The sequence below is a fragment of the Megascapheus bottae genome, unplaced genomic scaffold, assembly GCF_031878675.1.
Source record: "Megascapheus bottae isolate mThoBot1 unplaced genomic scaffold, mThoBot2.hap1 HAP1_SCAFFOLD_108, whole genome shotgun sequence".
Lineage (NCBI taxonomy): Eukaryota > Metazoa > Chordata > Mammalia > Rodentia > Geomyidae > Megascapheus > Megascapheus bottae.
This window is the reverse complement of record NW_028327407.1, coordinates 532,816-556,050: the sequence shown is the minus strand read 5'-3', so window position 1 is coordinate 556,050 and position 23,235 is coordinate 532,816. Positions and strand designations below refer to the sequence as shown.

General features: G+C 39.5%; 1 long non-coding RNA gene and 1 pseudogene across 1 annotated transcript in view; one reads left to right on the top strand and one right to left on the bottom strand.

Moving 5' to 3' along the window:
- The window catches only part of LOC150039890 (uncharacterized), a 78,642-nt gene that overhangs the window by 38,219 nt on the left and 17,188 nt on the right, over positions 1–23,235 (top strand). The window lies entirely within an intron of this gene.
- On the bottom strand, positions 2,705–8,865 carry LOC150039891 (vomeronasal type-2 receptor 116-like; annotated as a pseudogene).

The window sequence follows — 23,235 nt, the reverse complement described above, 5'->3', positions numbered from 1 at the left end:
TTATAATGTTAAAGTATGTGACATCATTCAACCATTATAGTAATGGAGTTTCACTCTCATTGTGTGAAAATAAGGTGATCTGAAGCCTGGGGACATCATCCTAATGAAAGGGGACTCAATCCAGTCATATATCTGCCCTTTTCAGTGAATCTATAAGTACATACAATACTATGTGTATTTAAGATGTACTTCCCCGAAATACTTGCTACCACTTTGAGTGGCCGTCTCATCTCAAGAACTATCATTTCAAGGAATAGAAAGCCTTTACATGCCCTCTTGATTTTTTGCCTCTTTTGAGGCCTAAAATGTCCTGAGAGCTGTACTTGGTTTTTCTCAAGGCTAGAACTCTACCACTTGTGCCACAGCACCATTTCTGGCATATTTTGTGTATGTGGTACTGAGGAATCACACCCAGCTATTTGTGTATGCTAGGCAAGCATTTTAACTCTAGGCCAAACTCCCGGGCTGTCCCCTTGATTTGTATGCTTATTATCAATATTGTGAACACCAGAGCTTCTATCTTCAATGGGTTTAACATTTGCACAACATGGATGGGATGTCTTAAGGACCATCACTTGTCTCTTTTTCCTTACTCAGACTTGATAACCTGCTCTCCTTCCTGATGGTCAACCTACACTCTGACTTCTGCACAGTTGATATGGGGGAGTTTGTATATTGTCATAATTGTTAATTGGATTGCTACTGCATGTGTAAGCAGTGTTTAACTCAACAATAACAAACAAACCCTGTTGATAAAATTAAGAAGATATAAAGAAACAGCTTCATTAGAAACAAAGTGTTTCACCATCTCTTATAAAATATTAACAACGTAGAAATATTTGCTCAGTACTATGCCTTTTAAAAGGAACATAAGCACAGGAAGGATGGCCATTATGTGACACTATGTCTTAAAGAGTTATGTTTCATTAAACATGTATACAGCCCAATAATTCAATCTACTTAAAATAATGAATAATTTATTACATAAAAAGAAGGTAATAGAAATGTAACATTGTTATATTCATCAGATAACCGAGTATATATCTAATATATGTATGTTCCGTAATTTAAAAATAATTAAATAGAGATTTGTAATAGAGCAAAACCTAGATACATAAGGCCCTATAGTATGACGCTAAATGAAAGGATCTCTAGGATATAGAAACAAAATCCATATAATGAGTGATAGTTCTCCATAATGTACTATGTTATCTCTCATCTCTTTTGCTGTGCCTTGGTTATCTCATATTGTTAAACTATCTCACTTTGTTATCTGATATATTGGATATATTTGTATTTGGTTATTTGAAATTGGATAGGGAAGAGGGAAAATAAGATGAGGGGTTGTGGTTGAGGGGAGGGAAATGGGGACCAAGACATGAGAAAGGGTATCAATGTATGTGAATTAATGCACCTTGCACCTTCTATCTGGTAAATGTAATGTAACCCTCCTATTAATTATAATAAAAATATATGAAAAATAATTAAACAAGTATATGTTGAAAAGCATATCCAGCAATGTATAAGCAAATTTAGGAATCTACATTTTGTTCAGCTATTGCTTCATAAATCTAATACATTGTGATATACATTACAAGTATATTTTTGTAGGATATATAAGCAATACTGAAATTCTAAAACCATATAGAAAAACAAGCCATATAGAAATCCATATAGAAGAAGTAGGAGGGGGAAAAAGAAGGAAAAAGAAAAGAGAGATTGAAGGGAACTAGAAAGGATGGGGCAAGGTAGATTGATTTGAACAAACACATTTTTAAATACTGCAAAACAGTTGTGGGAATACAAATTATTAAATAAAATACAGTAATGAGTATATGAAATCATGGAACATGTTAATAGGAAAATATTATTGAAATGGATTTGAAGACTAAGCAGCATAATAATATGCATGCAAAATTAATGTACTTTAAAATTTAGTTCCTAGGTACTCAAAGAGCTGGGATTTGATTAACACAGTTGGAAACCAACCTGGATAAAAAAGCTCATGAGAATGTTATCTTCAGTTAACCACCAAAGATCCAACAGTGAGGCTGTGGCTTAAGAGGTAAAGCACTTAGCTTTGAACAAATATACTCAGTCACAGTACCCAAACTTCAAGTTGAAGCCCTAGAACTGACACAAAATAACAAATTTTAGACAAATTATTAATAAAGCAATATAAGAAAACAAGTCAGAAGTGAGAATATAATAGTGAAGCTGGTTGTGGTGGCTTATGCCTATAATCCTAGCTACTAGGGGGCTGAGGATCAAGCTTCAAAGCAGCCTGGGAACAAAAGAACCTGAGACACTTATCTCCAAATAACCTCTAGAAAATGGGAAATGGGACTTGGCTTAAAGGGAATGTGGTATCCTAGAGCTGTAGAGCTCAGGGACAGTGGCCAGGCCGAGTTCAAGCCCTATTATACATGCGCACACAGACATATACATACACACACACACACACACACACACACACACACACACACAAACACACACACAAAATATAATAGTGAAGATGAAAGGAGATGGAAGGTTAAATAAAGAGCAAATAGAAAGAACCAAAAAATACAGAATAAAATTCAAATTTACCTGGCTCTGGCTACTAATGTGACTGTACCATTACTAGAGAAATGAATGTCCTCATATGTTGAAGTGATTCCAAGAACACAAATGAGTATATTTGGTCAAATATTTAAATTTCAGCTTAAAATGGCCTATTTGTTTGAAGATGGTTTCTGTCCCAGAAGCCATGCCCAGAATTTCTATCTGGTCTTAACAAAATGATGTGCACTTGGGGGCAAAGATTCAGCCCAGAAGCCTAGCATTGGAGGCCAAGATAGAGAAGACCTCTACAGCCACCATGGCTTTCCCTTTGGCACTGTGGTAAATAGGCAGGAAACTGAGGAAGACACTGCAGAACAACAGCTTTCTGAAGGTCAGGAACTTGGCTTCAATGAAGGTGTTAGGCAGGTTCCTGGCAAATAAGCCCCAGTGAAGTTTGCCATGGCCAGGGAGCCCTGGTATCCCAAGACACAGTAGAAAGAAGTGAGGGAGCCCTTGCTACATAACATGATGAGGTGACCATGTTCAGAGTATGCATCTGTGTCAATGAAGGGAGGAGAGGTTCCCAGCCAAATTCCACAGAGAGTCCCCTGGATCAGGGGGCAGATGGAATGATGAAGTTAGGAGCCCCTGATACCAATAGCCAAATCATCCTTCTTGCTGGAAGAGTGACCTTGAAGGCCAGAACTACAGCTAAAGTTTGGCTAAGACAGCAGAAACAGCTACAGTGAACACAATTCCAAATGTGGTTTGTTGTAGAATGCAGGTGACTGTGTTGGGACCGCCAATAAAGAGCAAGGAACAGAGAAAGTAGAAGATGATGGAGATTAGCAGGATATAGCTATGAGTCTGGTTATTTGCCTTGACAATGGCAGTGTTCTTATATTTCACAAATACCCCCAAAACAACTGCTGTGATCGTAGATAAAAATGAACCATGCAGGCCAAGGCCACCCCTAAGGGTTCTCCATAAGCCAGGAAACTTGCAGCTCTTAGAAAGCACTGGTTCCTCTCTGTGTTGGCATACTGATGATCTGGACAGTTCACACACTGCTCCAAATCTCATAAGAACATCCAATTCTCATTAGCCCCTTTACAGTACTTAGATAGGAAATAAGGAAATCCCTAGATAGCGATCATTCGGACAAGTGAATACTTAGTAGCATGAAGTAAATATTACCAGATATGTTCAGTATTACTTTTATGCATTCTTCATGTTCTCACAGTAATTCATACATTCTCATATTTTAGTCGGAGTGAAAGTCTTTACTGGCAATGATGATTGTACATATTATTTCTTGTCATTTTTAATACCCTACAAATACTTTTATGTCTTCCTCATGCTGACATAAATCTCGGACTTATGTACACAAGTCATTCAAAATTTTGTATAGTGGGGCCAAGAGTGTTGCCTAGTGGTAGAGTGCCTGGCAAATATGCATGAATCTCTGAGTTTCATTCCTTATTACCACATACAAAGAAAAAGATGGAAATGGTGCTGGGGATAGAGAGCTAGCCTTTGAAACCCAATGAGAGTGCTCAGTCCATGAGTTCAAGGGACAGCACAGGCAAAAAAAATGTGGTATGTAAACCTTGCATGTTCCTCTATGTCTGTATAGCACACTATGCTCCTTCCTTTCAGTGGTTATATTTGTCTCTTCTATTCATCTCTACAGGAACAGATAATCAAATCATGCTATGCACAATACTTGTGCCTGATTGTGATTCTTTTTTTTAATTTTTTTCAGTCCTGGGGACTGAACTCAGGGCCTGAGCACTGTCCTTGGGCTTTTCTCAAGGCTGGAGCTCTACCAATTAGTTACAGCACCAGTTCTGACCTTTCTATGTATGAAGTACCAAGGAATTGAACCTGGGACTTTGTGCATGTTAGGCAAACAAACTAGGCAAAACTCCTGACCCTCTGCCAGATTCTTAAATAAACCTAACCCAGAGCACTTGCTCTGCTGCCGCAAGAATTCTAAGTTATAGGAATAAAAATGTGTGTTCAGTTCCAATTTGATGCCTTTGTGGTCTGTGAGTGTGCATGGAATTATATGAGTGTTTCTAAATCTGTCCAGGTTTGCTTTATGGCCTAAGATGTGGTCTATTTTGGAAAATATTCCGTGTGCTGCTAAGAAAAACGTATATTGTGTTGTTATTGGGTGGAATATTCTGCAGATGTCTGTTAGATCTAGTTGGTCTATATTGTTGTTCAATTCTAAGGTTTCTCTGTTGAGTTTTTGCCTTGTTGATCTGTCCATATGTGAGAGTGATGTGTTAAACTCACCGACAATCACTGTGTTTCGACCTATGTATGGTTTCAGTGTAAGGAAAGTTTGCTTGATGAAGTTCGGAGCTCCGGGATTGGGTGTGTAAATATTTAGGATCGTTATGTCTTCTTGGAGTAAAGATCCCTTTAATAGTATGTAGTAACCTTCTTTGTCTTTTCTTACTAATTTTAGTTTGAAGGATATTTTATGTGATATGAGGATGGCAACTCCAGCCTGTTTATGGGGGCTGTTAGCTTGATAGAGTTTATTCCAACCTCTCACTTTCAAAAGATGATTTTTTTTGGGGGGGGTAAGATGTGCCTCTTGAAGACAGCAGAGCGATAGCTCTTGCTTTTTGATCCAATAGGCAGCCTATGCCGTTTAATTGGAGAGTTAAGTCCATTGATATTGAGTGTTAGGATTGAGAGATATTTATTAGTTCCTACCATTTTTGAAAGTTTTTATTAGGGCCTGTGTCTTGACAGTTCTTGTGGTCCTTAGATGGTATGCTGTTTAGGTGCCATTTCTTTCCCTATATTGCATTTATTTTGGTTTTCTATGTATAGAACATCTTTCAGAATTCTCTGTAGTGTTGGTTTTTTCGACATATTGTTGCAGCTTTTCCCTGGAATGGAATGTATTTATTGTTCCCTCAGTTGTGAATGAGAGTTTAGCTGGGTACAGTATTCTTGGTTGGTAGTCATTTGACTTCAGGGCATGAAATATATGTTTCCAGTCACTTCTTGCTTGCATGGACTCTGCTGAGAAATCTGGGGTTATTCTGTTGGTTTGCCTTTATAGATTACTGATCCCTTTTCCCTGGCTGCCTTTAGAATCCTTTCTTTGGTTTCTATTGATCCAGTTCAGATTACGATGTGGCAGTGGGATGTTCTTTTCTGGTCAGGTCTGTTTGGGGTTCTAAAAGCTTCTTGTATTTGGATGGGCTTGCCCTTTTGGATATTTGGGAAATTCTCTGAGATAATTCCCTGAACTATATTTCCAATACCATTTACCACTTTTTCCAGGCCCTCCTCTATACCAATTAGCCTTAAATTATACTTCCTAATTATATCTTGGACCTCCTGAAGCACTCTCTCATTTTTCCTAGATTTGAATTGACTCATTTTCTTTTCTTTCTCTATAATAACTAAATTATCTTCAGGCGCGGAATTTCTCTCCTCTGCATTGTCTAACCTGCTATCAAAGCTATCTACTTTATTTTTCATCTCCCTTGCTTCTAATTGCTCATTTTGGTGCCTTGCATCTCTTCTTTTAGATCATGTATGGATTTCTTTAGCTCCTTGATTTCCATTTGAGTGGTTAGCTCAGTAGCTTTATTTTCTTTGGACATTTGCTGGAGTTTGGTCACGTTTTTATTTGTGGATTCTATGAATTCTTCCATCTTTCTTTGAAGAACTTTTATTATGGCCTCTTTTATGGCTTCTTCTTTTTCACTTACCGCCTTGTTTATGGTTTCCTCTTGTTTAGCTATGGCTTCATACATTATCTCTTTCTTTATATTTTCACATTTTTCATTAATGATGTTTATCGATTGTACTTGTATAGCACTTGGAAGACTCTCCACTAGGTTTGCCAGTGACTGTTCCATTGTCTGTTTACATCGGGTGGGGGATGTTGATTCTTGATTTGCCATTTTTCTTGAGTTTCTTGTTCTGCCCACTTGAAAATGGGAGCAAGATTAATACTAAACACGATTACAGTTTTTCAGATATAACCAACCTAGACCTCGCAGACACTAGATGTTCACAAATTTTGATTGGTGTTATCTCTCTTTCTTTTTGTGCACTTTCAAACCAGTCTAATACAACCACTGATAAGCGATTTATACCCAAATCAATAAGCCTCTCAACCCAATCTCTATTGTCTTTAAGTCCCTCTGAGCCTGGAGAATAATTAACCACCTAGATATACAGTATTGCTGAAAAGCCATCAAGTGTAGATCGTGCTGTATAAGGGTTGAAAGACGAACAGAGTTCCAGAGATAGAAAACTAGGATGAGAAATGTCAGGGGAGGTACAAGAATATTAATGTAGGAGTGTAAGAATTTTGTAGTAATGAAGAAAAGGTATAGCGTAAGGATAACTGACCTAAGTTGGTAAGTAGGTAGCGTATTTGAGTACAAAATTTGGAAAGTATTAGAATAAAACTTAAGTGTTGTGGAGGAAGATGGCGCCGACACAATAGGGACGCTGCCTAGCTCTCTCTCACAAAAAGAGAGAACCAGGGAGTCCCACAAATCAATTACCTTAAGAAATCCACAACAACACACTCAAGAAGCAACAGAAAAGGACCCAAAGCCAAGCAGTTTTTGTTATTATGGCTGTATAGTAGAGTTTGAACTCTGGCATTGTAATACCACCAGCATTGCTCTTTTTGCCTCGAATTGTTTTGGCTATTCTAGGTCTTTTCTTGCTACATATGAATCTTTGGATTATATCTTCAATTTCCATAAAGAATGTCTTTGGGATTTTGATGGGGATTGTATTGAATTTCTATATCAGTTTTGGCAGTATAGCCATTTTCACTACGTTGGTTCTCTCTAGCTTGGAGCATGGGATGTCTTTCCATTTCCTAGTGTCCTCTTTAATTTCTTTCATTAGGCTTTTATAATTTTCATTGAATAATTCCTTTACTTCTTTGGTTAAGTATATTCCTAAGTATTTTATTCTTTTGGGGGCTATTGCGAATGGGATCATTTTCTTTTTTGTTTTGTTTTGTTTTGTTTTGTTTTTTATTGTAGTTAGTAAAAGGGTTACATGATATTTGCCAGATAGAAGGTGCATTAATTCACATACATTGATACTCTTTCACACTTCTTGGTACCCATTTCCCTCCCCCTCCCACACCCCCCACCCGTCTTGGTTTTCCCCCCTTCCCTATCAAATTTCAAATATCCAAATACAAATAAATTCAATATATCAGATAACAAAGTGAGATACTATAACAATATGAGATTACCAAGGGACATCAAAGGAGATGAGAGAAAATATAGTACATTAAGGACAACAATCATTCATTATATGGCTTTTGTGTCATTTTCTTGATCATTTCATGTTTGAATCATTTTCTTGATTTGGCCTTCTGTTTGTGTATTGTTGGTGTACAAGAAGTCTACTGACTTCTGAAGATTAATTTTGTATCCTGTCACTTTGCTAAAGTAGTTTATTAATTCTAGTAGTTTGGGAGTGGAGTTTGTTGGGTGACTCAATTAGAGGATCATGTCATCTGCGAATAGGGAGAGTTTAATTTCTTCTTTCCCTATGTGGATCCCTTTGATGTCCTTTTCTTGCCTTATTGCTCCAGCTAAGTTTTCTAGCACTCTATTGAAAAGAAGTGGAGAGAATGGGGATCCCTTTCTAGTTCCTGATTTTAAGGTGAATGGTTCCAGTATTTCACCATTTAGTACAATACTGGCTGTAGGTTTTTCATATATAGCTTTCACTATTTTGAGGAATGTACCACTTATTCCTATTTTTTTCTAGTGCTTTCAACCTGAATGGATGTTGTATTTTGTCAAATGCCTTCTCTGCATCCAGAAAAATTATCATATGATTCTTGTCCTTAGCTCTATTGGTGTGATGTATTATATTGATTGATTTGCAAATGGTTATCCAGTCTTGCATCTGTGGGATGAAGCCTACTTGATCATATTGTATGATTTTTTAAAATTTGTTTCTGGATTCTGTTGTCTAATATTTTATTGAGGAGTTGTGTGTCTATGTTCATTAGAGAGATAGGTCTGTAGATTTCTTTTTTTTTGTTGGGTCTTTCCCTGGTTTGGGGATGAGAGTAATATTACCTTCATAAAATGAGTTTGGTATTGCTCCTTGTGTTTCTATTTCTCGGAAGAGTTTCAAGAGTATAGGTCTTATTTCATCCTTCAACGTCTTATAGAGTTCCACAGTGCATCCATCTGGACCTGGGCTCTTTTTGGTTGGCATTTCCCTGATTGCTTCCACAATTTTGTTCTAAGAGATTGGTCTGCTCAATTTGTTTACCTCATCGTTGTTCATTGTCGGTAACCCATATTTATTTCAGAAATCATCCATTTCTACTAGATTTTCTTGTTCCTTTGAATATACCCTGATAGTAGGTATTCATTGTGGACTGAATTTTTGGGAATCAGTTGTGATTGTTCCCGTGGGGTCTCTAATCTTGTGTATTTGTGTCTCCTCTTTCCTTTTTTTTGATTAATCTTGCCAGGTGTCTGTCTATTTTTTGACTCAAAGAACCAAATTTTGATTCATTAGTTTTGTGTATAGTAGAACTTATTTCAATCTCTACTATTTCTGATTTTATTTTTGTTATTTCTGTCCTTCTAGTTGTTTTAGAATTAACTTTTTTTTACTCTTCTAGGTGTTTCATTTTTTAGGTTATGTACATACTCTTCCTTTGTCTTTTTAATATGCACTCCAAGTGAGATAAATTTGCTCTTAAAACTGTCTTTGTTGTGTCCCATAAATACCGTTTTGATGTCGCTTGATTGTCAATATATTCAAGGAAGTTTGTTTTTCATTTCTGATTTGATCTGTTACCCAGGAGTTATTCAGAAGTGTGTTGTTCAGCTTCCAAATGATTGACTGGTTTTGACTTTGACTGCATTGTTCAGAATTAGTCAGACCCCATTGTGGTATGATAGAAAGCATGGGATTATATCAGTGATCTTGTATCTGCTTAAGTTTTCTGTATGAATTATTATATGATTTATTTTGGAGTGTGTTCCATGTTCTGCTGAGAATAATGTAAAAACTTTTGCCATTGGGTGGAAGATTCTGTGTATATCTGTTAAGCCCAGCTGTGTATGGTGTCGTTTAAGTTGATGGTGTCTTTGCTTAATTTTTGTTGAGTTGACCTATCGTTTGTTGAGAGTGGTGTATTGAGGTCTCCCAATATGATTGTGTTTGAGTTTATCTTGTTCTGTAATTCTAAGAGAGTTTGTTTAATGAAATTTGGTGCTCCCGTGTTGGGGGAGTAAATGATTCTCACTGTAATATTATGGGCATGGATTGTACCTTTACTAATATATAATGGCCATCTTTATCTTTATGTAGTGATTTTACTGAGAAGTTAATTTTGTCGGAGATTAAGTTTGCTATGCCTGCTTTTTTGCATGGTGCATTGGAGAGGAAAATTCGTTTCCATCCTTTCATTTGGAATTTGTTTCTGTCTTTGTCAGTGAGGTGGGTCTCTTGGAGGCAACATATGTATGGGTGGTGTTTCTTAATCCAGTCTGCTGCTCTGTGCCTTTGATTGGATTGTTCAGCCCGTTCACTTTTAGGGAGATTATGGAGAAGTGGTTAGTATCCATTGTCATTATTTACTTTTACATGTAAGTTTCTTTCTCTCTCTTCTTTCCCCCTTTTGTGTTTTTTAAATTATGGATATTTGCTTCTTGTTGGAGGTTCTTGATGTTATACAGTTTGTTCTCGATTAAATAGTAATTTTTGTGACGCTGGTTTAGTGTGCACCTATTCATAAAGCTTCTCTTTGGAGTGAAATATTCTTGTTTCTCCCTCAAATGTCAATGCTAGATTTGCTGGATATATCAGTCTGGTTTGGTAGTTTTTGTTCTTCAGGACATCAGTGATGTTTTTCCAAGCGTTACTTGCAATTAGTTTTGCGTGGAAAGATCTGCTCTAATTCGATTTTTTTCCCATTTTAAGTCTTTCTTTGTTTTTGCAGTATTTAAGATGCATTCCTTGGTATTCAGGTCTAGTGTCTTTACTTTGATATGTCTAGATGAGTTCTTTCTAGGATTTTGCCTGTTTGGAGTCCTGAAACTTCAATAATGTGAGTATTTTCCCTTTTGATGTCGGGGAAGTTCTCTGATATGATTTTGGTGAATAGGGTTGCATTCCTTTGTTCTGAAATTCTGCACCCTCATCAATCCCTATTATACAAAGATTAGACTTCTTTGCTGCATCTGCCAGTTCATTGAGTTCTCTCTGGTGGATTCTGACTGATTTTTCCAAGTTGAAGATTCTCTGTTCCAGCTCTTGTGTTTTATCTGCCGTTCCTGATGTTCTATTCTCCATCTCAGTCAATCTACTGCTTACTGCCTTCATTTTTGCTTGAAGTGTGGACACTGAGCTGATCATGTCTGCAGAGAGGGTATTGAACTTTTCTTCTACTTCTCTTTTGAATTCAAGGAGTTCCTTGGAAATTTCTTGCTTTTGTTTTTGGAATTCAACCTTCATTTCCAAAAGCATCTCCTTGATTTGAGTCATATTTCATGTCTGTTCAGTTGTCATTTCTTGGATGGTCACATCTCTCTTGTCGCTTCGCTCTTGTTACCTTTTGGGCTTTGCATGGGAATTTGATTATTTATGTCTGTGGTAATTCTTTGCGCTCTTGTAGGCATCGAGAACTGTTGTTGTAGTTTCCTCTGTGGTCAGTAGGTGGCGGTCATTACTTGGAATGTGACTGGTCGTTCTGGGAATCTGTGTATACCTGTTGTTCTCGGCCAAACTGATTCCTCTGCTGACTAGGTCAGTGTTTACAGTTTTTGCAGGGGTTCAGCCTGTTCCCCGAGGCTGTGTGCTGCTGTACGACTAGCTCTCGGCCTAACCAGTGTCCTCACAGTGGGCCGTGGGATGGATCGCGCTTCAGTCTCAGCGTGCTGGGCAGATGGTTTGTTTTCCTGTGCTGCTTCCAGGGGCGGGCCCCCGGCCAAGGGTCCCTGGGGTTTCCAGGGACTCCCAGGTAGGCCAGCTGGTGTCCACTCTGTGCCCAGGGGCGGGGCCCAGCCGAGGACATGGGCTGCAAGGTCAGATATGCACCTTTCTGATTATCATAAGGTGAGCTTGGCTGCAGGTCTGCCCTTAAATTCCCTGCTGTGCTTCCTCTGCTTTGTCAGTCTGTGACTGTAGGGGGGGCCCTTAGTACTGTCTTGCTCGGGATTCCCAGGTGGAGGATGTCCAGCTGAAGATTTGAGAGGGCAGATACTTGCTCCTAGAGTGCCGCACACCCCATCCACTGTTGGAAGGCAGGGTCTCAGCACTCCCCACCCTTCAGTTCCCGTGGCCTAGGAGAGGAACGTGTTGGGCAGGTGAGATGGGACACCTCTGCCCAGTTCGGTGGTGTACTGTGTCTTATCGCCTGCCCACCTGTCAGTCTCAGGTCAAAGGTCTGGGAGAGGAACCTGTTGGGTGGGTGGTAGCAGGGACACATCTGCCCCCTTTGGTAGGGTGCTGGGTTTTAGTGCCCGCACGCCTGTCAGTCTCCAGTCAGAGGCCTGGGAGATGAACCTGTTTGATGGGTGGGAGCAGGGACAACTTTGCCTCCCTTGGTGGGGTGCTGGGTTTTAGCGCCCATCCGCCTGTCAGTCTCCAGTCAGAGGCCTGGGGTAGAAACCTTTTGGACAGGTGGAAGAAGGGTCAGGTCTGCCTCCCTTGTTGGGGTGCTGGGTCTTAGCACCCACCTGCCTATCAGTCTCCAGTCAATGGCCTTGGGGAGGGGGCTGTTGAGGGAAGCTAAAGGATTCTAAATTCTTTGCCCCCTGTCCTTGCCAGTATTTCTCGGGGTGGGGGTGGATGTGTCTGTGTTAAATTCTATAGCTTGGCACCATCTCTGCGTTCCCGAAGGGTTTGGGGACACACTGGGCTACCTGCTGGGCTACCCAATGTGCTATTCACTCCTCTGTGTTTGACTGTGGGCTGCTCCACAGTGTTGGAGTATCATTCACGCCCCTCTGATCTCTGCCGCCACCTGTTGTCCATATCTGGGTTCCGCTGCTTGCTTTTCTGGTCTGTGCTGGTTCCTGTATCTGGCTTCTGCCGCTTGCTGGCCCGGTCCTATGCTGGTTTCTGTGGTGGTCAGGTCTAGCCGACCCGGTGCCCTCCACAGCAGCCACTTTTCCCAGCTTGGAGCTGGAAGCTAGGGGTAGGGGAGGGGTCCTCACATTTCAAATTCTTTGAGAAACTTGGATGTAACTTTATCTGAATTTCTTTTCTGGTTTCAGTCCTTCTCCATTGCTTCTTGAGTTTGTTGTTGTGGATTTCTTAAGGTAGTTGGCTTGTGGGATTCCCTGCTTCTCTCTTTTTATGGGAGAGAGCTAGGCAGTGTCCCTATTGTCATGGCACCATTTTCTGCTTCCTAAAGGACATTTTTGATGAAAACTTTACAACCCCGAAAAAAGGAAATTAAAACAGAACTAAGGAAATGGAAAAGACTCCCATTCTCATGGATTGGAAGAATCAACATTGTGAAAATGACAATCTTGCCAAGGGCTATCTACAAATTCAACGCAATTACCAACAATATCCCAATGTCATCCTCTCAAGAAATAGAAGAGGCAATCCAAAATTTCATATGGAATAATAAAATACCCCGTATAGCAAAAACACATCTTAGCAGACAGAACAGCACCTGAGGAATTTCAATTCCAAACTTTAGACTCTATTACCGAGCTATAATTCTCATAACAGCTTGGTACTGGAACAAGAGCTGCCTGAAGACCAATGGAATAGAACTGAGGACCCAGATATTAAACCACAGACCCATGGCCACCTAATCTTTGACAAGGGAGACAAAAAAATAGAATGGAAGAAAGATAGCTTTTCAACATGTTGTGCTGGCAGAACTGGTTAAGCACCTGCAGAAAACTAAAGTTGAAACCTTCTTTGTCCCTCTGCACTAGAATTAACTCCAAATGGATCAAGAACCTCAAGGTAAAAGCCAACACACTGTAAACTTTTCAAGAAGGAATAGGAAATACGCTAGGCCTCCTTGGCACAGGTTGAAACTTTCTTAATAAGGACCAAGAATCACAACAAATCAGAGAAAGGCTGAATAAGTGGACTGAATTAAACTGCACAGGTTTTGTATGGCAAAGGACATAGCTAGTAAATTAATTAGGAAGTCTACAGAACTGAAGAAGATCTTCACTAATAATTCAGTACACACAGGCCTCATATCTAAAATATATCCACAGCTCAAAAAATTGAATCACTCCAAAACTAATCTCAAACAAATCAACCATCCCATTAAAAGATGAGCCAAAGACTTAAAGAGAGTCTTCTCTGAAGAAGAAACAAAAATGGCGTATAGACACATGAAGAAATGCTCAATATCTCTGGTCATAAAAGAAATGTAAATCAAAACAACTCTAAGATTCCACAAGAAAATTAATAACAACAGATGGTGGAGGGAATATGGCCAGGAGGGATCACTACTACACTGTTGGTGGGAGTGCAGACTCGTTCAACCACTATGGAAAGCAGTATGGCAGTTCCTCAAAAGACTAAACATAGAGCTCCCCTATGACCCAGCAATTCCACTACTTGGCATTCACCCAACCATCCAGAAACAAGGGCATACTAAATCCACTATGTTCATTGCAGCACTATTCACCATAGCAAAGATATGGAACCAACCTAGATGTCCCTCAGTTGATGAGTGGATCAACAAGTTGTGTTATTTGTACACAATGGAATTCTATGCTGCTGTCAGAAAGAATGACATCGCCCCATTTGTTAGGAAATGGAAAGACTTAGAAAAAATCACATTAAGTGAAGTAAGCCAGACTCAAAGTAACATAGGCTCAATGGTTTCCCTCATTTGTCCTAATCGGTAGAATCCTTGGGCTCTCATAGAGGAGAGTTGCAATAGAGCAAAACCTAGATACATAAGGCCATATAGTATGATGCTAAATGAAAGTACCTCTAGTATATAGAAACAAAAGCCATATAATGAGTGATTGTGGTCCTTAAAATACTATGCTATCTCTCATCTCTTTTGCTATCCCTTGGTTATCTTATATTGTTACAGTATCTCACTTTGTTATCTGATATATTGGATATATTTGTATTTGATGATTTGAAATTGGATAGGGAAGGGGAAAAATCAAGATGAGGGTTGGAGTTGGGGAGGAATTAATTGGGGACCAAGACATTAGAAAGGGTATCAGTATATGTGAATTAATATACCTTCTATCTGGCAAATATAATGTAACCCTTCTATTAAGTACAATGAAATATATGGTAAATAATAAAGTTCCTGGTTGCCTGTAATTTCTGATTCCAAATGCAATAATAACAGAGCCACCTTATGAAATAGTCGAGAAAAAATACATATAGGAATAAAATTAATCTTTTTGAATCTTGGTCACTGAGTAAAGGAGAAGATAGAGCCTTTTCACACTGAGTAAAGGAGAAGATAGAGCCTTTTCAATACTACCTGATTTCATGGAGATAGATAGTCATAAATGCCATTATTTTCTTTTTCCTAGCTACAGTTTGCCACAATCACTAAGTTCATGAATGTCAGTTTGAGCTTGATAAAACTTTAATACCTAAGTTGAATGAAACCAGCACCCTTATGAAAAGTATGGATTATTCTGTTTTTCAGGACATCTTTCGCAAATACATAAGAAACTCATAGGGAAAAGGTAAATTTACAGTTTTCAAAAGATCTACTATGAATATGTGAGGCTATCTGTAACTAAATGAATTCATAAAATGTCCATCAAAAAACAAGTATTCATTAAGTGGAGCTGACTTATCCCTTGACCCTTGTTATGGCCTACTTTGTCTTAAGAGTACTAAAATACGCATCAAAATTACCTCAAAGATATTTAAATGGATATCATGGGTTTTGGAAAAAATATTTAGTTAAATTTTATTCAATAAGAAAACTAGGAAGTAAAGTTTGTAATTTGTGCCATCTAAAACAGAAGGTCTTACTTGTGCAGGGGAAGGCAAGATCCCATTTCTGTTCTCCATTGTTTGTACTTCCGTTTGTTGAAGAAGAATCTCATGGAGACCCTGGGCTACAGCATACACAGCATTGCATATACTGTAAGTGTCTGAAGACGTAATCATGTGATAATTGTGCCTCAGCAACCAATCCAAGGAGGCCTCATGAGCACATTCTCCCACGTTACACAGTCAGACTCAGAATCTGAACAATTAAAGGAAAGAAACCACAGCCTAGCAAGGAAAAAGTCTTCTGCCTTGACAAAATTTGTGAATCCAGAAACATCTGGGTGTGAAAAAATGAAAGGTCCATACAATGGACCTAGTATGAAATATTGCTTCCTTATGGTGAAGTCCAATTTTGAGTTCATGATACAAACTTTGCTTATTATTAAAAATTGCTCAATACACCTCATCATACCTAGTAAGGCTTCATTTTCACCATGTATGATGAAAACATTTGCTGAAGATTTATCAATCTGTTTCTAAAATGCCATGAGTTACAAAATATATGCTAGGCTTGAGGTAGGAAATGCTAACTCAGATTCTACACAAATTTTATTCTTGTCCATCTGTTCTTTCAATTCAGGAACAATCCACAAATTATTTTCATCTTGAAAGGTCTACAGTCCCACCCAGTTCCAGCTAAAATGAAAGAATAAGGAGATCATAGCAGTGGCTATTGAGGTGTCTTTTGAGGCAATTTGATAAAGATCAGGTAAGTGGTAATTGTCACTCAGTGTATGATCAAAAGTCCCAAAAGTTACCTGAAGGGAATGAAAATTAGAAGTTTCATGAATAAGATTTCTGTCCATCATAATTTTAGTCATAGTGAATATTAAATAACCATTGAAGTAGGTGGAAGATAGAATTTTCTTTTAGTTTAGAAAAAATTTCGTTGCTTTTAATATTAGTAAAACATTTCAATTTGTTCATATGATGCTCCTTGATCTCCTCAGTATTTCTATCAATATTTTCCATCTATAGCAACCCCACCTATTCCTCAAATTTCCTAGGTCCATTCTCATACATAGAAACACACATACATATACACATATATTGATACATATATATTTACACATATATGTTGCATTTTCCCACCCATCTACTCTCCTTTTCTTTGTCCCTTTCCATATCCCCTTTACATTTCCCTCTTCCGACAAGTGATGTGTCAATTTTCTTGTGCCCATTTTTGATACTGTTTGTTGATCAGAGAGTTTATACTATGGAATTCCATCTCTATATGTACCATACTTTACAGATGTATGTTTATTAAATATTGCAGGTTTATATTTTAGATGTAAATTCACATATGAGAGAATATATGCCCCCTTCTCCCTGTGAGCCTGCCTTACTTCACCCAACATAATATCTTGTGTGTGTGTGTGTGTGTGTGTGTGTGTGTGTGTGTGTGTGTACTAGTGCAGGGGGACAAATTCAAGACTACATGCACTTTCTCAACTTTCTTTTTCAAGACTAGTTCTCTACCACTTGAACCACACAGTATTTTCTGCTTTAATCTGGTTAGAGATAAGTCCATCAGCATCCAGCTCAACATAATTTTATACTTTAATATCATTTTCCATTTCCTGATTTTAAAAAAATGATTGATAAGCTTTAAAAATACAAATAATCCCTTTGCCTGCTCTAACTTTTCCTTCCACTTTCCAAACAATGGCAGTGTGGATGCTCCATTACCTTGAATTCTTACTCCTTGCTATGTCAAAACTTGATTGGTTCTTATATTCATTTTCTTCATATCATTCCCTTCTAACACATAAAATGGCACAGGTTAGGCACTTTTTAATATCCCTACACCCCTTCCATGCTCACCTATGGAAACCTGTACAGGTCCAGCTATATACCAATCTGGGCCGATAATAATCCTGATGGTCCTGTAATTACTGCTATAGACTTGCTGTCTCTCATAGAAGAGTAGTTTGGAATGTTGTACTTCCTAAAAAGGCTCGTGAAGGGATTTTTAAACACTTTCCAAATGTCCCTCTGAGCATTATAGATAGACCAGGGTTTTCATTGAACTCTTCAATTGCAAAAGTCAAAGCCAATAGATACTTGTACTTGTATATACCTGCATAATGAGCACAGGAAATTAAAACTTATTAATTTAATTGGCTAAATGCTTGCTTCTGTGCCAATGTATATGTTAAAGGATTATTCCAAATTAGTATGGAATTCGAATGTGGTGTCATATTTTTGTATACAGGATTATGTATGGACATAAATGTAATTTGCCACCCATAGGTAGCAGTATACTTAATGGTGAAAAACTAAGAGATTGATTTTTCAGTTTGTTTACCTCTTCATTGTTCAGTGTAGGTAGCCTATATTTTTAAAGAAATCATCCATTTCTACTACATTTTCTTGTTTCTTTGAATGTAGGCCCTGGTAATACTTATTCATTATGGACTCAATTTCTTCTATATCAGTTCTGATTGTTCCTGTGAGGTCTCTAATCTTGTTTATTTGAGTCTCCCCTCTCCATTTTTTGATTAATCTTGCCAGGGGTCTGTCTATTTTGTTGACTCTTTCAAAGAACCAACTTTTTGATTTATCAGTTTTGTGTATAGGAGATATTATTTCAATCTCTGGTATTTCTGATTTTATTTTTGTTATTTCTGTCCTACTTATTTTAGAATTAATTTTTCTTACTCCTCTAGGTGTTTCAGTTTGTTTTTTAGGTTATTTACATGCTCTTCTTCTGTCTTTTTAATATTCGCTCCTAATGAGATAAATTTGCCTCTTAGAATTGCCTTTGATGTGTGCCATATGTTCCTTTGTGATATCTCTTGATTGTCATTACATTCAAGGAAGTTTTGAATTTCTTTTCTGATTTGGTCTATAACACAGGAATTATTTAGAAGTGTATTGTTCAGCTTCCAAATGCTTTAATGTTTTTTTACTTTGACAGCATTGTTCAGAATAACTCAGACTCCACTGTGGTCAGATAGAGTGCATGGGATTATATCAGGACAATTGTATCTGCTTAAGTTTTCCGCATGAACTATTATATGATCTGTTTTGGAGTGTGTTCCATGAGCTGCTGAGAAAAATGTAAACAGTTCGCCGTTGTGTGGAAGACTCTGTGTATATCTCTTAAGCCCAGCTGGGCTACAGTGTTGTTTAAATTGATGGTGTATTTGCTTAACTTTTGTTGAGTTGACCTGTCATTTGTTGAGAGTGGTGTATTGAGGTCTCCCACTATGATTGTGTTTGAGTCTATCTTGTTCTATAATTCTAAGAACATTTGTTTGATATATTTCTGTGCTCCCAAAATAATGTTTATAACATAATATTATGGGTATGTATTGTACCCTTTACTAATATGTAGTGGCTGTCTATATCTTTATGTTCTGATTTTACTGAGAAGTTAATTTTGCTGGAAATAAGATTGCTACTCCTGCTTTTTTGCATGGTGAATTAGAGTGGAAAATTCATTTCAATCCTTTTACTTGAAATTTTCTTCTTTTTTTGGCAGTGAGGTGTGTCTTTTGGAGGCAACATATGGATGGGTCTTTTTTCTTATTTCAGTTTGCTGCTCTTTGTCTTTTGATTGGATTGTTCAGCCCATTTACATTTAGGGAAATTATGGAGGAGTAGTCAATATCTATTGTTATTTATTTTTTCTTCTAAATTTCTTTCTATTTTTCCCCTTTTGTGTTTAGTGAATTATAGGTAATTGCTTCTTGATGGCGGTTCTTGATGATCTGCAATTTGCTCTCGATTAATAAATATTTTTGTAGTGCAGGTTTAGTGTGCACATATTCATATAGCTTCTCTTTGGAGTGATATATTCTTGTTTCTCCCTCAAATGTAAATGCTAATTTTGCTGTATCTATCACTCTGGGTTGGCAGTTGTTGGTCTTCAGGACATGAATGATGTTTTTCCAAGCTTTTCTTGCATTTAGGGTTTGCGAATAGATGTCTGCTGTTATTCTAATGTTTCCCATTTCAGTAGAGCTCTTTCTTTTTTTTAGCAGATTTAAGATCAATTCATTGGTATTCAGGTCTAGTGTCTTTACTATGATGTGTCTAGATGAGTTCCTTCTAGGATCTTGCCTGTTTGGAGTCCTGAAACCTTCAATAATGTGAGTATTTTCCATTTTGAGGTTGGAGAAGTTCTCTGCTATGATTTTGGTGAACAAGGGTTGCATTGTTTTGTCCTGGAACTCGGCCCACTCATCGATGTGTATTATATGAAGATTAGATTTCTCAGCTGCATCTGCTGGGTCCTAGAGTTCTCTTGGGTGAATTCTGACTGATTTCTCCATACTGACTTGGATGGAGAATAAGACATCAGGAACAGAAAATAGAACGCAAGAGCTGGAACAGAGAATCATCAATCTTTTGCTTAATGCATCCATTTTTGCTTGAATTGTGGACAGTGAACTGCAAGTGTCCGCTGAGAGGGCATTAATCTTTGCTTCCATTTCTCTTTTGAATTTGAGGAGCTCTTTGGTAATTCCCTGCTTATGTTCCTGGAATTGTTTCTGGAATTCTGCTTTAATTTCTTTGGTCATGGCCACAATCATCTCCTCGAATAGAGTCATATTTCATGTCTCTACAAGTGTCATTTCTTGGGATGGTGACATCTTTCTTGTATCCTCACTGTTGTTTCCTTTTGGGCTTTGTGTGGGAATTTGAGTATTTATATATGTCGTACTACGTCATTGTGCTTTTTGAGGCATCAAGGACTTCGTTGTAGGTTCGCTCTGTAATCGGTAGGTGACAGTCTTTACTTGGATTGGGACTGGTGGTTGTGGGAATCAGTGCATACTTGCGGTTCAGAGTCAAATTGGTTCTCCCGCTGAGTAGGTAAGAGTTTGTAGATTTTTCCAGTGTTCAGCCTGTTCCCAGAGGCTGTGTGCTGCTGCAAGGATAGCTTTCAGCCCTACCAGTGGTCTCACAGTGGGAAGTAGGATGGAGATGTGCACTTCAGTCTCAGCTAACTCTGTGGATGGCTAGTTTTCCTCCCCTGTTCCCAGGGGCAAGGCCTAGCCAAAGGCCTGGGGTTTGGGATTTTCTGGTAGCTCTCAGCTACACCCATATGAGTGGTATCCACCCTGTTACCAGGGACAGAGCCCAGAGTAGGACGTGGGCTCTGAGGGTGGAGCCGCACCTTTCTGGCTCTCAGGGATTGAGTTCAAACCCTGCTGGTCTGCCCTTCAGTTCCCTAATGTGTTTCAACTGCTTTGGCAGAGTGTGTCTGTGACTCTGAGGTGCGGGGGGGGGGCGCCCTTGGTGCTGTCTTGCTGGAGACTCTCAGCCGGAGGGCTCCTCTCCTAGGATTCGGTTAGTCGAGTGCTGGTTCCCAGAATCCCTTGCACCCCACCCGCTGTTGGAAGGCAGGGATTCAGTGCCCCACACTCTCCAGTTCAGTGGCCTGAGGGAATGGCCTATTGGAGGAAGGGAAAGGATTCTGCCAGACTTTCTTGGGCGGGGAGGAAGGGTCTGGGTTAAGTTCCGTAGCTCACCACCATCTCTGCTTTACTGATGGGTGGGGGAACCCGCTGGGCTACATACTGACAGGGTTCGATGTGAGTTGCTCTGTGGTATTGGAGCATCATTCGCTTCACCTCTGGTCTCTGCTGCTGTCTGTGCTGTCCGTGCCTGGGTCTGTATGGATTTCTGTGTCTGGATTCTTCCCCTTGCTGGTGTTGCTGAAGTTTGGGGCTTCCCAGGCCCAAAGCCCTAAGCCGTATCTTTCCCCTCTTGGAGCCTGGAACGAAGTGTGGGGGAGGGGCCCTCACTTACTGGCTTCTTTGAGAACCTTGGATATAAGCTTTATCTGGATTTCTTTTCAGGTTTCTTTACTTCTCCATTGCTTCTTGAAATTGTGGTCATGGTTTCCTTAAATTAGTTGGCTTGGGGGATCCCTGATTCTCTCTTTTCTTAGGAAGAGCTAGACTGGGTCCTATTATCTCTGTGCCATCTTGGACCTCCATCTGGTTTGGTCTTTTCTTTGGTCACTTGGTGGGGCGATGATTAGGTTCGTAGTTGTGGGGCATGCACCCAGGGTCTGGGGGCAGCCTCTGAGGCCCTCTGGGCTAGTGCTCTGCCACTGGAGCCACAGAGCTGAGGCTGATTTTTGGGGTGGTTGATCAGGGGGAGAAGAAAAGGGGGTCAGGCTGGATTTCCTTTGTAGGCAGGCCACGAATCAGGACCTTCAGATCTCAGCCCCACGAGTAGCTAAGAAAAGCCATGCGAGCCATTGACACCTGTCTCCCCAGTTTCAATGATAGATGGAAAAATGCAAGCCATCCATAAATAGCTGAGATGCGAAAGAAGAGAGGTTTTAGGGCAATTAAGCCAAATGTCTCACTATATGCTGATGACTCTGGACCTGGTTGGGGTGTTCCTTTAAGTGGAGAGTGGGAGTGTCAGCTTTTGGAATGTGATGAAGAGTTCCCTTATCTGGGAATACCCCAATGGCACTCTCCAATTTCCAATCAGACCCATTTTTCAAAGGTCCAACCCATTACAGGAAGTGGAGAGCCTTTCAAGGTTTTGGAAATTCGCATCCAAGAACCCGACTCAACTATGGGAAAGGGTGAACAGGCAGATCTCAGTCTAGGTGAAACCAAGCCCAAACACAAGATCCTCTTCCAAAAAGAAAAGCCAAAACAAAGCAACAACAAAATAACAACAAACCCCAATGGAGTGCTTGCCTAGGTGGATCCCATTCCTAGGTACCACATTCTTAGACAAAGCTGACTGAGATCCTGCTGTTCACGCTTTCTCCACAGATGAGATGACGAGCCATAGTGCTCCTGACTTAACTGTCTGTTGAGTTGGGATGGTGATAACTTGTGGGATGAGTGCAGAGCTCAAGGGGTGAAGACCATGCCCAACAGAGGTTCCTAAGGAGTCCCAAAAATAAACTGTAGGAGGATGCCCCATTAATTTGAAATAAACTCCCTCAGCTATCTTGACTAAACACAAGGTACAATGGATGTTTCCACCAAGCTTGCCTACCTTGTGTGGTTAAGTCATACAGTAAGAGATGGAGAGAAATAAGCTGGGGGAAGGAGGAGGATAAAAGATGGTTTGGGGAGGAGTATCTCAAGACTGTACATCCTAGCTACTCAGGAGGCTGAGATCTGAGGACTGCAGTTCAAAGCCAGCCTGGTAACCACAGGACCTGAGACTCTCACCTTCAATGAATCATAAGAAAATGGGAAGTTAGGCTGTGGCACCAGGGGTAGGGCAGTATCTTTGAGCTGAAGAGTTCAGGAGCAGTGTCCATACTTCAAGCCCCATAACCATGAAGCAAGCAAGGCAGCCAGCCAGCAAGCAAGCAAACAAAGAAACCAGCCAAGGAAAAGACAGAAAAGGGAAGAAAAGAAAGCCTTTTGGTCATGCTGGTAAGACCTCACTTTTGCTTAAAATTTACCTCAAATTTACAATGTAGCAAGAAGTGGTCAGAAGAATTTGGCAGAAAAAGGAATTTAAAGGTGTTGTTGCTGGGATGTAAATTTGAGCTCCTATTGATAGGTAAATCAAGTCCCCTGGAAGAGGTGCATTTTTGCTCGCCCCCTGTCATCACAAAAGAGAGCACCCGTCAGCCTCTCAGGCTTTCTGTAGAAAGGGCTACCACAGCAAGACAATCTACATTGGGAGCTTGGATAGTGCTGCTGAGTGGGAGAGTAGTAGGGTCTGCTCTTTTCATTC